Raw genomic sequence first — 15968 nt, forward strand, 5'->3', positions numbered from 1 at the left:
TTTTATGAATTGATCTCCCCATAGGAGACCAGGTTTCTTTGCAAATGGTATTCATGCAAAGATAATTCATTTCTGTATTCTCAATACCTAGAATAGTACTTGGCACTGAGCAACGACTAATTCATGGAACAGATATTCTGTGTACTAAGAAAGACTCGATTCCCATTCTCAAGGAGCTTACGAATACAGAGTAGGACATGAGACATACACATAAATGGATGTCTGTACCATAAGAGAGAATGTAATGTGAGAGGTGAAGGGAAATAAATGCTCTGATGATTTGGAGAAGGATGAAGTGCCAGCCAGGTCTGAGAAGATAGTGTTAGAGTAGGACCTTGAGGTACCCTTAGGACTTGAAGATGTAGAATGGGTGTGGGAGGAGCAAGGAGCTCAGAGAAAGCAGGACATGGGGAAATTTGCCCTTGAAGCCCAGATAGGAGCTGACAATCAAAGCGACAAACCCATTCATGTCACTGAGGGAAAAAAGTCATTTCAGACTGTGTAGGAGCTGCTGGGAAAAGTCTGCCAGCCATCAGATTGAGAAGAAGAACTGGTGAGGGCAGACTGTCCTCCAATGTGGGGGCCAGTGTGGGTGACTGAACAAAGACAATTTCCTAGGAATTCTGCAAATCTTCTCTCATTATAACAAGCACCACTGCTGTTTACTGAGGTCATGGTTCTGATTCTCGTGATCATGACACATGCACTCGTCTCCATTTCACAAGAAGACCAGCACAGAAATTTAAAAAATAAATAAATAAAATAAATAAGTAAATAAATAAAAGCCTGAGATTTAGAACCAGAAGATCTTCCAAGGCTCACTCTTATTTTCCTATGCCACTAGAAGAACTTTTCTGGAAAATTATTAGAATTTATCAAAAGTCTAAAAACGTTTCTATCTTTTAAACCAATAATTCTACTCATTGGGAGATATCTAGCAAGGTAACCCTCAACAGCTTAATGCACAAAGATGTATATAAATTGTGGAAGCAGACTAAGTGGCTGGTTAGTGTACAGCCACCTGAAAATGATGATTACAAAAATATTTAAGACCATGGGGGGAAATGTTTGTATTAAGTAGTGATGAGAAAACAACAGGTTACGGAAAAACAAACTTGCCTAGCTGGTAAGATCTGAACAATGTTAAAAAGATACATGGGAAAAAGGCTGGAAGGAAATGCAATTGCCACTGGTTTTTCTGGGTGTCATATCCTGTATAAACTTAAAGGTTTTTGATCTTTTTCAATGGCTGCCCTCAGTGACGCCATGTCAAACCCCTTTTTTTCACTGGGTAGCTTAATGATGGATGCTACAGATTCTCAGCTACTTTTAGGAATTAGAATAGTCTCCCTCTGGTCTTCAAGATTAATTTTAAATGTGTACACAAATAAAAATATTCATTTTTGAAATGTCCATCTCAAGTTCCCCTTCAAAGCTCCTGCCCTGCCCCTCCCAGGGAAGCTAGATCTGGCCATGGCTCTGGTGGTTTGAGGGGAGGGGAGGGGACACAGCCTGTTCTCCACTTTCCTGCTGGCTCTTCTTTGTGAGAGGGCTGGGGACAGGGCTAGGGAGGTCTAGGTCTTCCTACCTGAGAGCCTTGGGTAAGAGGTGGTCTCTCTGTTGGTTGACTGCTACTCTTAAAGGCTAACTGGCTGCTGGTTGCCACCTACCTCTGTGAGGCAACATTCAAACACTGCCTCTCTTGTGCAGAACCTTTCTGAGTCTCAGCTTCCTTACCTGTAAAACGGAAAGAAACAAACTACCTTATGTGGGTGATGTGGAAACAGAATAAGCATTGTCAACTGTGAAGCATTGTGTAAATGGTATTAGCTATTATTATTCTTTGGGGGAGCTGTTATTTGGAATGTCTACTATCATTTGAAATGGATACCTCCACTAAGAAATCAAATAGGTATTTCACTCAATAGGTAGAAACAGAACTGGTGAATTCTCCCCATTCTGCCCCAATCTGCTCTTCTCTCAGTCTTCCTCATCTCAATAAAGAGCAACTCCATTCTTCCAGTGACGCAGGCCAAAACATTTGCAGGCAGCCATGGCCCTTTCCTCCTCTCACACCCCACCTCCAACCCATCAGCAGACTCTGCTAACTGTACTTTTAAACCACATTTACAAGTCAAGAGCTTCTTCCCACTTTCACTACTACTCTGGTCCAAACCACCTCACTCACCTCTCTCTGGCAACTGTCTTCTAGTTGGTTTTCCTTCTCCACCCTTGCCTCCTTCTGATTGGTCTCTACACTGCAGCCAGAGTGAGCCTTGTAGAACCTAAGTCAGTTCACATTGCTTTTGGTTCCAAACCCCTTCAGTGGCGTTCCATCTCACTCAAAGCAAAACCTAAAGCCCTTGCAAAGGTGTACAAGCCCCCATATGATCTGGCTGCTGGTTTCTTCCCTGACCTTGCTCTCTCCTTCACTCACCTAGCTCCAGCCACTTTGTCTACTCACTGCTCCTCCCACAAGCGAAGCATGCTCCTGCTTCAGGGCTGTTGCACTCTCTAGTTCCTCTGCCACGAGTATTCTTTCTCCAGATGATCACAGACATTGCTCCTCACTTCAACAAAATTGTTTTCTCTGACCACCAAATTTAAAACAACACACTCTTGCCCTATTCCTCTTTCTTGCTTTTTCTTCTTTCTTAGCATTTAGCATCCCTGACATGTTACATATTTATCTGCTTTGGCCTCTGCTACATCCCCTGAATTGTCCAGTGGCAATTTTCATGCCATTGGGTTCTTCTGGATTGGGTTCCTTTCCTTGTATATTGGGGAAAGTCACATGCTTTCTTCTAGGTCCTGAAAGGTAACAAAAGCCTACTTCCATGTTCAACTTTAAGTGTAATTACCTTGGTACTTGGGGTTTGGGGTTGGAGAGAAGAGGAGGGGATTTGCCCCTAGTGTCTGGCCATCTTTAACCCTCTTCCTGATGTCTGCAGCTGGCTGGAGTCTGGCAAGATGCATTCTGCCACAGCCCACTTTCTGGGAAGTTGCGTTGTGGAAAAGACAAATACATGTAAATAACCAAGAAATGTGATAAGGAGTGGTAGGTGTGGGGCATTTTATTGTTTTTACAGAGGGTGGAGGGAGGAGGCCCCAGTAGAGCATACACCCAGAGCTCCACAGAGATTTTATATTATTGGTCTTAAGAGTTGGAGATGGGGTCATGTATCCAACATAAGACCATGAACTCTAGGGACACTCCCATCTACATTCACCACCCCGCTTGCCTCAACTTTCACAGGAAGCCAAAATAAAACCCTGTAGCCACTTAGCCTGCATGGTGACTATGTCTGACCTCAGGGTGCTTTGTCTTAAGGAGACAAGGAGCACATGTCTATTGTCAATGTAGAGGCTGATCCCCACCTAATGACCAGCTCATTTATGGGCCCATGTGGTCGTGATACTTGTGGAGTTCTAGTGCTACAGGCTCCAGATCTGTTTTGACCTTTGCTGGCATTGGGCTACCATCCCTGCCCCTTATACAGAAAGCTGCACTTCCCTGAACTGTTTTCAACAAGCTGCTCTCTTCCTCCTCAGATCTGCCTGGACTGGCTAGGGCACTCCACAACAATGTTCTATTTTTCCTTGGCAGAACTTGGCTCTGGCTCCAATTCTTTGCCACCTGAGGCACCTGTATGCAACTACCTGGGAGAGACCAGCAGGGGGAGCCAGGAAAATTCAGATTCTTCAGCTAGACAAGGGGTCAAGGATAATAAAATCTACTTCTCAAGAGGCTCAGGTAGTTTTCTCCTCACTGAAGATAACAGAACCAGGGATGCCTGGGTGGCTTAGTTGGTTGAGCATCTGACTCTTGATTTTGGCTCAGGTCATGATCTCATGGTTCCTGAGATTGAGCCCCATGTCAGGCTCTGTGCTGATAGCATGTAGCCTACTTGGGATATTCTCTCCCTCTCTCTCTGCCTCTTTCTTTCTCTCTCAAAATAAACAAATAAACATTAAAAAAAAGATACATAGAACCAAGTGCACTGTTAAAACAGCTGATTGTGAGGTTTAGGTGAGTGGAAAGCCATACGGAATTCCTCCATTCAGTCATCAACAACATTTATTAAGCACCTATTACATGCCAGGCTAGGCACTGTATATAGGGTAATTAATGACAAAGACTGTTAAAGCCTCTAACCTCATACTTTAGAGTTAGTGAACTAGGAGAATAAGTAAGTGGAGGTCTAGGCACTTGGATCAAACCTGACAGGGTCATAGGACTCTGGGGAGGGAGAGACAAAAGAACAGAGTGTGAAGCCAGAAAACTCCTGTGATTCTACCAGTGCAAAAAACAAAAACAAAAAACAAAAAACAAAAACCTGCCAGAGAATGTCAGTCTCAATAAAAATGCTAAAAGTAATCTAAATGAGAGCGCACATCCCAGTATCTAAGGCAAATAGCTTCAACAACAACTAGAAACTGAAAACTTGATCAATATACTGGCTTTGGTTCAAAATAATCCGGTGGGGAAAAGGAGTAAATGGTAGTAGAGATAAGACAAGATTGGCCACATGTTGATGATTCTACAAGCTGGGTGGCAGGTACCTGCTAATTCATTATATTATTCCCTTTATTTTTGCATATATTTGAAAGTTCCAACTTGATCAATAACCACTACAATCAAGTTTCACAGAAGACACCCTATTTGTTATGGGGGAAAACTGAGCATCTCTGCTCATCCAAAATTCCTAAAGAGTTCAGAACACATTGAGGCTATAGATTATTTTCTCTCCTGTCTCCCTTCTCTCATAGATCTGTTGCCAGAGCCCATGATTTTGATCCTTCAAAGAGTGGTACAATGAATGCAAGTTATCCACTGAGGCCCCTTACCTGTGTTATTTACCAAAGTAGAAGAAGAAACTTGAAACCTCCCTTGGGGAAAATATTGAGAAGTAAATTCTATCTTCTGTTGACAAATAGAGGAGTGTGGGGTAATGATGATGAGAAAGGGATCAGTGGGAATGGTGGATGAATTCTGTTCCTCATAGCATTGTAAGGTCACTGGGTAACCTTGAACAAATCCCATAATTTCTGGAAGCTCCTCCTTTCTAAAGACAGGGACATATTGCATATGGAAACAGCATTTGTAAATGCTTGTTTTGGCAGCATGAGAAAAGTTCAAAAGATAGGTTCTTTCCCATGTGTCTCATAAGTATGATATTTCAGGAATGGTAATTTACAAATATGCATACAGCAGATTGTAAGGTTGGTGCCACTCTTGACCTCTGGAGAGCTCTGCTTCAAGAAATATGTTTCCTTAGCAGGACTTCTACCCCAGAAATTCAACTCACAACTGGCAGGAAGTATTGAGTCTGAGCTGAGGCAGATGGGAGTGGTCTGAGTTTCTGTGAAGATGACCTAAAAACCGCAGCTAGCATTCTCTGACATCCAGGGGGTGGGGCTTGACAGCTAATGAGTCTGGTTCCAGAAGAAACAGTGCAAACAAGGCTATCTAGAAAAGTTAAAAGAAACCCAGGAAATAGAGTGAAATAAAAGCTTAACAAAAGTAGCACAGCACAGCAAGGCAATAAAACAAACACTTCATAATTATTTTAAATGACCAAGGTACTGATAATGCATATGATCCATGAAGAAGTACATGTTCCAAAAAACAGGAAAATACAAAATACTGACCACAATACACAAATGTACTCAGAAGCACACTTGAAATAATAAAAGTAGAGAGAATTCACAAAGCTACAGTAATCAAAACAACATGGTACCAGCATAAGGATAAACACATATATCAATGGAATAGAGAACTAAGAGTCCAAAAATAAATTCATACATCCATGAACAACTGATTTTCCGCAAGGTCCCAAGACCATTCAATGAGGAAAGGATAGTCTTTCAACAAATGGTGCTGGGACCGCTGGATATACACATGCAAAATATGACACCAAAAGTACAAGCAACCAAAGACAAAACAAACTAAACTTCATCAAAACTGAAAACTTTTATTCATCAAAGAACTATCAAGAAAGTGAAAGCAGGGGTCCCTGGCTGGCTCCATTGTTGGAGCTTGCGTCTCTTGATCTCAGGGTCGTGAGTTCAAGCCCCAAGTTGGGTGTAGAGATTACTTAAAAATAAACAAACAGATAAATAAATAAACATATAAATAAAGATTTTTTTAAAAAAGAAAGTGAGGGGTGCCTGGGTGGCTCAGTCGGTTAAGCGGCCGACTTCGGCTCAGGTCATGATCTCACAGTCCGTGAGTTCGAGCCCCGCGTCGGGCTCTGTGCTGACAGCTCGGAGCCTGGAGTCTGTTTCAGATTCTGTGCCTCCTTCTCTCTCTGACCCTCCCCTGTTCATGCTCTGTCTGTCTCTGTCTCAAAAGTAAATAAACATTAAAAAAATTTTTTTTAAAAAGAAAGTGAAAGCACAACCCATAGATTGGAAGAAAATATCTCATATATTTGATAAAAATCTACTACCAGATTACATAAAGAACTCTAACAACTCAACAACAGAAAACACAAACAACCCAATTTAAAAATGGGCAGGGGTTGGAAATGCAAGCTGGTGCAGCCACTCTGGAAAAGAGTATGGAGTTTCCTCAAAAAACTAAAAATAGAACTAACCTGTGAACCAGCAATTGCACTACTAGGCACTTATCCACGGGATACAGGTGTGCTGTTTCGAAGGGTCACGTGCACCCCCATGTTTATAGCAGCACTAGCAACAATAGCCAACGTATGGAAAGAGCCCACATGTCCATCGATGGATGAATAGATAAAGAAGATGTGGTATATATATATATATATATATATATATATATATATATATATATACACACACAATGAAGTATTACTTGGCAATCAAAAAGAATGAAATCTTGCCAGTTGCAACTAGGTGGATGGAACTGGAGGGCATTATACTAAGTGAAATTAGTCAGTCAAAGAAAGACAAATATCATATGACTACACTCATATGAGGAGTTTAAGAGACAAAACAGATGAACATAAGGAAAGGGAAACAAAAATAATATAAAAACAGGGAGGGGGACAAAACATAAGAGACTCATAAATATGGAGAACAAACAGAGGGTTACAGGAGGGAGTATGGGAGGGGGGATGGGTTAAATGGGTAAGGGGCATTAAGGAATCTACTCCTGAAATCACTGGTGCACTATATGCTAACTAATTTGTATGTAACTATTTTAAAAAAAATGGGCAGGGGCACCTGGGTAGCTCAGTTAGTTAAGTGTCTGACTTTGGTTCACATCACGATCTCATGGTTTGTGGTTTTGAGCCCTGCATCAGGCTCTGCACTGACAGTGCAGAGCCTGCTTGGGATTCTCTCTCTCTCTTCCCACTCTCTCTGCCCCTCCCCCATTCTCTAAATAAATAAATAAATAAATAAATAAACAAACTTTTAAAAAAATGGGCAAAGGACTGTAATAAACATTTCTCCAAAGAATGGCCAACAAACATGTGGAAACATGCTCAACATCTTGTTATTACTCATTAGGAAAATGCAAATCAAAACCACAATGAGATACCTACCACTTTACCCCACTAGGATGACAATAATGAAATAAGGGGGGTGGGTGGGAATAACAAATGTTAGCAAGGATGTGTAGAAATTCTAACACTCACACATTGCTGGTGAGAATGTAACGGTGTAGCCTCTATGGACTGGCAGTTCCACAAAAAGTTAAACATAGAATCATCCAGCAATTCCACTCCTAGTTATATACCCCAAAAAACTTAAAACAAGAGGGGCACCTGGGTGGCTCAGTCTGTTAAGCGTCCAGCTCTTGACTTTTGCTCAGGTCATGATCTCACAGTTTGTGAGTTCAAGCCTCACATCAGGCTCTGTGCTGACAGTGTGGAGCCTGCTCGGGATTCTCTCTCTCCCTCTCTCTCTGCCACTCCTGGCTCGTGTACTCTCTTTCTCTCAAAATAAATAAATTGTCCGACTTTGGTTCAGGTCATGATCTCACAGTTTGTGGTTTTGAGCCCCACATTGGGCTCTGTGATGACAGCTTAGAGCCTGGTGCCTGCTTCGAACTCTGTGTCCCTCTCTTGCTCTGCATCTCCTCTGCTCATGCCCTGTCTCTCTCTCAAGAATAAACAAACATTAAAAGAAAAAATTTTTAAATAAACAAACAAACAAACAAACAAACAAACTTGGGAAAAAAAACCCTTAAAACAAGTATCAAACAAGAACCCGTACATGAATATTCACATCAGCATTGTTCGTAATAGCTGAATGTGGAAAAAACCACCACCAACTGATGAATGGATGAAAAAGTGTGGTATACCCATACAAAGGGATATTATTCGGTCATAAAAAGGAATGAAACATTGATACATGTTACAACACAGATGAATCTCAGAAACGTTAAGCCTACTAAAAGAAGCCAGACGTGACAGGTCAAATATAGTATGATTCCATTGACACAAAATGCCCAGAATAGGCAAATCCCTAGAGACCGAAAGTAGATGAAGGATTGGGAAGAGGGGAGGATAGGGAGTGACTGCTAACAGATAATAGCTTTCTTTTCAGAGTAATGAAAATGTTCTAGAATTAAGATGGTGATGATGGTTGCACAACCTTGTTAATATACTTAAAACTGCTGAATTGTAGCTATAAATGGAATTTTATAGTATGTGAATGATAGCTCAGTTAAAAAAAGAAGAGCATTCATAAGTTTTTTTGTTGTTCGATTTCCTTAAGCTCACTCTATTTTGTTTTTAAATGTGTTTTACATGTGTCTGTGTCTTAATGGTGCAGGGACATACTGAAATCTGAAGGCTCGTGTGCCTCTTTTTTTGCAACTCATGAGTCATCATCATTTCCCAACTCATCCCTGATCCCCAGCTGCATATCAAACCTCTAGCCATTACCAGAAGCCATTACCAAGGTCTTTCATTCTTCCACACCTGTGCTCATGCTGCTCCTTCTGCCTGGACACTCATGCCCTATGTCTACCTCATCGAATCCTATTTTGTCTTTCAATACCCAACACAAATGTCACTGGCACCTTGAAACTCCTCCAACTTTGCCCTGACCCAATTCAGAGAAATGTTACTTTCTCTGTACCTCTCTCGGTATGTTCCTCTACAGCGGTATTTCTTATACTATATTGTAATGGTTTGGTGCCATGTTGGTCCCTCTTCCTCCCTCTTCCCTCTTCACCCCAGGCAAGGACCCTGAGGAGGCACAGCTTTCCATTTCATCTCACTAGCACCAGTGTAGTGCTTAGAACAGAGCAGGAAGAGAAGAAACCAACACTGAATGAACACCTAATAAGTGCGCAATGATCTTCACAACCATCCTGTAAAGTATACATTACCATCCCCATTTTACAAATGAGTAAACATGTTCGGAAAGGTTGAATAACTTTCCCAAGATCATTCAGTTTTTTAAGTGATGGAGTAGAGGAGTTGAGATCAGAAGTGGACTTCTGCTCAAAGCTAGGGTTCTCCCTGTCAGTACAATGAAGTGGTTTTTAGCACAGGCTATGGGATCAGACTGCCTGGGTGCATATCCTGGCTCTTCTTCCACTTACTATTCTTGTGCTTTAGGCAAGTTACTTAACTTCTCTATGATTGTTTCTTCATTTATAAAATGAGGATAATAATTGTGTCTGCAGATAGGTTTTTAAAAAAATTTTTTAATGTTTATTTATTTTTGAGAGAGAGAAGGCGCACGCAAGTTGGGGAGCCGCAGAGAGAGACGGAGGCAGCAGAATCTGAAGCAGCTCCAGGCTCTGAGGTGTCAGTGCAGAGCCCGATGCAGGGCTTGAACTCATGAACTATAAGATCATGACCTGAGCTGAAATCAAGAGTCGGATGCTTCACCAACTGAGCCACCCAGGCGCCCTTGCACATGGGGTGTTTATGAAGAATAGATGAGACAGTATATATAAAAATACTTAGAGCAGTATCTGGCACATACTAAGAGCTCAGTAAATGTTAGTTATGATGCTTATTTTTACTGTTTACTGTTTGGTAAACAGTAGATGGCTGGGTAAAATGTACATCATTCTATGCAGACATTGCTGGATTATTCAACCCACTGTCAAGTGAGGACTATAGTCTCTTAGGAAACCAGAGGACAGATGTTAAAACTCTAACAAGCAAAAATACTAATGTAATAACACTTGGACCTTTTTAAGACTTTTTGAGATGACGATGGCTACAAAACTGAGAGGAAAGCAAATATTTTCAACTCCATTTCTGGATAATTTGGACTTGCTTAAATTATCCAGCATAACAAGAGCAAAATCAGAGGTTCAGCTAGACTCTAGCTTCTGATCCTAGATGGTATCAGTAACAACAACAACAACAACAACAGCAGAAGCTCTCTATATGTGTGAGGCACTCTTTTTTTAAAAAAAAATTTATTGTTTATTTATCTTTGAGAGAGAGAGAGAGAGAGAGAGAGAGAGAGAGAGAGCATGAGCAGGGGAGGGGCAGAGAGAGAGGGAGGCACAGAATCTGAAGCAGGCTCCAGGATTTTAGCTGTCAGCACAGAGCTCAAAGTGGGGCTTGAAATAACAGACTGAGATCATGGCCTGAGCTGAAGTCAGACACTCAACCTACTGAGCCACCCAGAAGCCCCTGTGAGGCACTCTTCTAGATGCTTTACATATATTAACAATTTAATGTTTATTGGGGCAGATTTTCCTACTATATCCACGAGGGCAGACACTCAGAGCAAAAGGCATGTTACTGCTCTGATAGCAGAGCCATTCTAGGAATGGGAGGCTTTCTCATAAATAACGATGACTTGTGAAGGTGACAAAAGGTTAAGCCACTCAGTGTTGGAGAGGACAAGATCCTAGAAAGTGGAAGTGCTCCACCACTGCCTCGGTAGCAACAGCCTGGCTGCAACTGGGCAAAATTTCTATTTCTAATGTCAGGATAATAAGGAAGTTGTGGCCAATACTGCATAAAACTCAAGACACTTAGTAGTGATGGCTGACTTCCAACTGAGCCATTAAGGTAAATGTAAGAGAAAGCTCCAGGTAGAAATATCATTAAGAATTCAGAGAATACACTGAGTATTTGAAGCTTGTACTTAACTTCCTATTATCGAACTCAGGGTCTTGACACGCTGGGGCCAATCTTGAGTCCACTTATGACACTCCCTTGCATCCATAATACTACTCATTTCTGTTATCTGGGCTTCACAGAGGTAATTAGGGCAGCAATCTCTTATGGCTGGGTCTCAGAGCAGGAAGATGTTGATTTTTCCTGCCCTTCCATTTCCTTTGAGTCACAATCATTCTATGATCTTCTTTGGGATTCTTTTTTTTCTTTTCTCCATTTTACTGTAATAGAGTCTGGAGAATATATAACAGTTATTAGTATTTCCTGACATACAAATCCTTTAAAGGATATCTCTTAAGAAGAGGTGGGACGGAGCCAACCCATGAGAAAAGATAGGTGAAGAGTTTCCAAGAGAGTAGTCCACGTGACAGTGCAGAGTGAGAGAGACACCTAGGAAGGAACTGAGATGATAAAAGGAAAAGCAGTCCCTGACACAGAACATACTCAAGAGCTGTTTGCTGACTGAGAGAATAAACAGTAATAGAAGAATGAAATACCAGGATTCTAAAGGTGGAACAGAAATATTTTCCCAGCTACCTTGTTATTCCCAGACCCAGCATATATTTAATAAACATCTGATTTACATATTGTTTACATAAATACAAATGCTAACTACAACCCTGAATGATAAGAGTAACTCATGGGAAACACCACAGTCAGGGCTTGGCATACCTGAAATACACAGATGAGCTTTATTTTTTACATTTTGAAGACACAGCAAAGATTAGGGCAAAAGTGTTACATTCCTAAAGTTAACCTACAGGCCCATGCCATGTCACTGCCTACACTAGGTCTAGCATTTGGCCAAGGTCAGTTGCTCCAACTCCAAACTCAGGCTTTCCTTTCCTGCTCCCTCTCCCTAATGGATTAGAACTCCTGGGCTCCATCTCTGAGCAACTATGTTAATTGCAAATGATCTTGATAAGCAACGAAGTCTGGATTTGAGGCTTGGTTTCTTACCTCGACTTTGAGACCCATTTCCCACCCACCAGCACCTGCCTTCATGGAGTTCACATACTCTCATTATGCTCATGAGATCTAAGGCTAGATCCAGAGTTCCTTTGAGCCTTCTTCTCAGCCCGCTTTTGTCCTGGTACCTCCTTAGCACATCCCCGCTCACCTACGTCTTACTCTGATTTTTCTGTCATTAGTCCCATATCAAACTGCTTGCTGGGCATTTCTACATGCATATGTCAAATTCAAATTCCCTATGTCAAATTCAGAAGCACTGAAGCCAAATCCATTACTTATCCTCAAATCAGCTCCCTTCTTAACCTCCCTGGCATGGCTATGAGTCAATTAGAATGGATGCACAACCAGTCAGAAATTTACCTACCAGTCAGTAGTCAAATCAGTGCATTCGGTCCAATGTCAGCCTTGCCCATATCCTTCCAGCCACTTCTAGTACTACTCAGCTAAGCTTCTTGAGAGAGTTGTCCATTCTCACATTCTCCCTTCATCATCTCCTTTTCCTTCCATAATCCAAACATTTAACTCCCCCAGCCCCCAACACCAAAATTCCTCGTGACAAAGTCACCTATGGCCTTCTTTTTGCTAATACCAATGGATTCTTTTTATTTTATCTATCTATCTATCTATCTATCTATCTATCTATTTTAAAGTTTATATGTTTATTTTGGGAGAGAGAGAAAGCACAAGTCAGGGAGGGGCAGAGAGAGAGCGTCCCAAGCAGACTCTGCAGCCCGATGATGGGCTTGAACCCACGAACTGTGAGATCATGACCTGAGCTAAAGTCAGATGCTTAACTGACTGAGCTACCCAGGTGCCCCATATTTATTTATTCATGTATTTAAAGTTTATTTATTTTGAGAGAAAGAGAGTGTGCATGTGAGCAGAAGAGGGGCAGGGAGAGAGGGAGAGAATCCCGAACAGGTTCCATGCTGTCAGCGTGAATTCTTTTTAGCTCTTATCTTACACGACCCTCCTGGTAGCATTTAATAATGCTGACCATTCCCTCCTTCCTGAAACACTCTTCCTTTAGCTTCTCTAACATCACACTCCTGATTGCAATTTGCCCATCTTTGACTGCTTTTTATTGGCCTCCCCCAACCTGCTTTTCCTCTTGTTCCTTATCTTAATGGCACCACCATCTCCTAAGCTTCCAAACCAGAAACTAGCTTCCTTAGCTTCTCCTTTTACTTGCTGCTAACATCCCTCAGTCATGGAGTCTTACTTATTCTTCTTCCTAGTTTGCCTCTTTTCATCCTCATTACCTGAATTTGTGGAGCACTTACTATGTGCCAGGCAGATGTGTTCTCAGTGCTTTAATCCTCACAGCAAGCCTCTAAGGTAAATTTTATTATCATCTCCAATTTTCAGATTAGGAAACAGAGACATAGGGTGGTTAAGTAACATGCATAAGGTCACTTAGCTATTAAGCAGCACAGCAGGATTCAAACCCAGGTGACCTGACTTAATTCTGTATCCAGCTCCACTATTCTCTCTTACTTACATTAGTCCAACAGTCTCCTTGTCGGTCTTCCAGCTTTCTGTCTTGACTTCTAATTCTCTACCCTGAAGCCTGAGTGATCTTGCTAAAACATGTCACTTTCTTGCTTAAAACTTTTAGTGGCTCCTAAACAAAAACAAAAACAAACAAAAAACTTTTACTGGCTCCTCACTGCCTTCAGGATAAAGTTGACACTCAGGAACCTCCATAACCTGGTCAGCAAGTGTTCACCTCTTTGGCTTCATGGTTTTGGGCCTCATTTTAGTCACCACCCTAAATTCCCCACTAGCCACAGTAACAGGCTACATTTCTAGGCTTCTGCACATTGTCTGACCTACCAAGAACACTAACTCCTTCCCCATTCAGATTTTACTTTTTCTGATAAACCTTTTCTAACCTCTTAAAACCAGGCCATATGCCCCTCCTGTGAGTTCCCACCACCCCCAGTACTAATCTCTACCATAGCATTTATTTCACTGTTGTTTTGCCTACTAGTATCTTCTTGAGAACAAGGACCCTGTAGAGTTCACCCTCTAGTACTCGGTACTTAGTGCCTGCCTGGTGCACACTGGATGTTTAATAATCATTGAATCAATAAACCTTTATTGTCTTATCACATTCTTTAACACCTACTTATATCCTATATTGTTTTCATTTTCATATGTGCCATCCTGATCTTTATAACCAGATTCTAAGTTTCTGGAAGATAGCAAATATACTCAGTATTTGAAGTTAGAGGTTACTGACACAAAAACTGACACAGCTGAAATTTATTCAGGGATGAATGAATACCAACAATCCAATGGGGTAGGTACTATTTTTCTCTCTCTCAAACTCCATTTAAGGAAACTGAGTCATAGAGAATTTAGTAGCTTTCCTAAGATGACATAGCTAGTAAGTGACAGCTGGGATTTGAATCTTGACATTGGTACCTATACTCTTAACCATGATAATAACAGGCTAAGGAAACTCAGAATTATGGATGCTAAGTAATTTACCCCAGACCGTACTGTAGTGCTGAGACTGGAATCCAGGTCTTTCCAAAGCCTACACTCTGAATTATTTGACATAATGCTTCTCTTGCTTTAAATGTCAGCACTAAAGCTCATACTAGGTGTTGATAAATTTTAAAAGCTGCAGCTCCGGTTTACTGAGATTGAAGAATATTCGATTTTTCCAAAAGAGGCATAACTGTAGCTTGCTGGGTTAATTTACCTTAAATATCAACAGCTAGACTAGTCTTACCAGCCAATTAAATTTATAGTCTCCAGTGTTATCCCTGCAACACTGAAGACTGTGTTTTCCTCAAAGTGAAAACCATGTTTTCTAAGACTGGCCTCTAAGTAAAAATCTACTTGTGTTTGAGAAATTTATTCTTCCCTTTATTTCTCAAAACCAGTTATGTGATACTCCCAAGTTCTCTGCTTTTGGGTGGCTTCTCATTTCCTCAGTGTGGAATGTCTTGTTTCTGAAAGTTACCTGTGATCCACAAGCCCTCTTGGCTGTTTTGTTTATCCTTAAAAAATTACTATTCTCTGTAGGCTTATTAGACTCTTTCTCTTTATGTGGTACTCTGCTTTTCCCCTTTCCTTCAAACATTTATTAAACACTTAACTGTGTGTCAAAATGGAAATAATGTAATTCATTGAAGGCCATACTTTCAAAGAAAATGGCCTTGGGGTTTAGATATTGGCATATTATTTCCTTAACAAGCTTCATAAAATCATCTCCTTCTCAGTTTGCAATTATACACCCAAATATCTTTCAGCAAAATCTCAGTAGCTGTATATATATATATATATATATATATATATATATATATATATATATAAAACATATACATAATATATATTATATTAAATATAATATATATATTTAATGTTTATTTATTTAAGAAAAAAATTTTTAGTATTTATTTATTTTTGAGGGAGAGAGACAGAGCATGAGCAGGGGAGGGGCAGAGAGAGAGGGAGGCACAGAATCCAAAGTAGGCTCCAGGCTCTGAGCTGTCAGCACAGAGCCCAACGCGGGGCTCGAACTCACAAACCACGAGATCATGACCTGAGCCGAAGTCGGACACTTAACCGACTGAGCCACCCAGGCGCCCTAATGTTTATTTATTTTTGAGAGGTGGGGAGAGAGAGAGAGAGAGAGAGAGAGCGAGAGCATGAGCAGGAGAGGGGCAGAAAGAGAGGGAGACACAGAATCTGAAGCAGGCTCCTGGCTCTGAGCTGTCAGCGCAGAGCCTTATGTCAGGCTCAAACTCACAAACCGCGAGATCATGACCTGAGCCAAAGTTGGACACTAAACCCACTAAGCCGCCCAGACGACCCAGTAGCTACTTCTAAAGCACATTACGGAGAGAATAGCTGGAGTCAACTCATTAGATCTTACTCCAAAGATTTTTACCAACACGT

General features: G+C 41.2%; 1 long non-coding RNA gene across 1 annotated transcript in view; it reads right to left on the minus strand.

Moving 5' to 3' along the window:
• LOC128312327 (uncharacterized) overlaps positions 1 to 15196 on the minus strand; it is a 23799-nt gene extending 8603 nt beyond the window's left edge. The window contains exons 1-3 of the long non-coding RNA XR_008291451.1: positions 13555 to 15196; positions 2862 to 2994; positions 1667 to 1737 (exon numbers count right to left, since the gene is read on the minus strand). This is a non-coding gene — a long non-coding RNA (uncharacterized LOC128312327). The remainder of the gene's footprint in view (positions 1 to 1666; positions 1738 to 2861; positions 2995 to 13554) is intronic.
• Positions 15197 to 15968: the final 772 nt, after the last annotated feature.

This window comes from Acinonyx jubatus, chromosome D3, assembly GCF_027475565.1.
Source record: "Acinonyx jubatus isolate Ajub_Pintada_27869175 chromosome D3, VMU_Ajub_asm_v1.0, whole genome shotgun sequence".
NCBI lineage: Eukaryota > Metazoa > Chordata > Mammalia > Carnivora > Felidae > Acinonyx > Acinonyx jubatus.